Here is a 654-nt window from a genome sequence, read left to right as displayed (position 1 = left end):
GCCCCTCGCCTTTTGGCTCTGGCTGTCCTACACCTGAGTCTCTGCTTTCAGCCGGGGGAAAGGGCCCTATTAGCAGCCAGCTAGCTCTCCTTTGGTATTCACTCAATCCTTTCTTCTTTGAGCAGCCTGGCTGCTTGTTAGCACCTTTCAAGGGAAAGTTCTCTTTCCCCCAACCCCCCACCTCTGGCAATGCCACAGTTTGGGTTGCTATCTCACTTTAGCTCCCTCAGATTGTCTTCAGGGCATTCAGACCTGGTCCTTACCCTAAGCACCAATGATGCAGTCCATGCCTCCCTGTCCAGCCCCTGCTCACTGGTGGCAGAGGCGAGCATCTGGGCTTCTTCTCCTCTGGGAGTTGCGGTTAGTCACATATTCTGTAGTGCTTTTCCCTCCCAGTTATGTTGCCCTCTAAGATTCCGAAACTACCCCCAGACCTGCCTGTGAGAGGGTTTCTTACTGCTTGGAAACTTCTTCATGACTCCCTCCCCAGGATGGGTCTCCATCCCTAATTCTTTTGTCTCTCTTTTTTTTCATGTTTTATATTTTGTCCTACCTCATTTTTTTTTTTTTTGGCTTTTAATTTTCTTTTATTTTTAAACTTTACATAATTGTATTAGTTTTGCCAAATATCAAAATGATTCCACCACAGGTATA

General features: G+C 46.6%; 1 pseudogene; it reads left to right on the top strand.

Moving 5' to 3' along the window:
• LOC104983074 overlaps nt 1–654 on the top strand; it is a 3,895-nt pseudogene that overhangs the window by 1,021 nt on the left and 2,220 nt on the right.

This window comes from Bison bison, unplaced genomic scaffold, assembly GCF_000754665.1.
Source record: "Bison bison bison isolate TAMUID 2011002044 unplaced genomic scaffold, Bison_UMD1.0 scf7180017861213, whole genome shotgun sequence".
Classification (NCBI taxonomy): Eukaryota; Metazoa; Chordata; class Mammalia; order Artiodactyla; family Bovidae; genus Bison; species Bison bison.
This window is presented reverse-complemented; position numbering and strand designations above follow the sequence as displayed.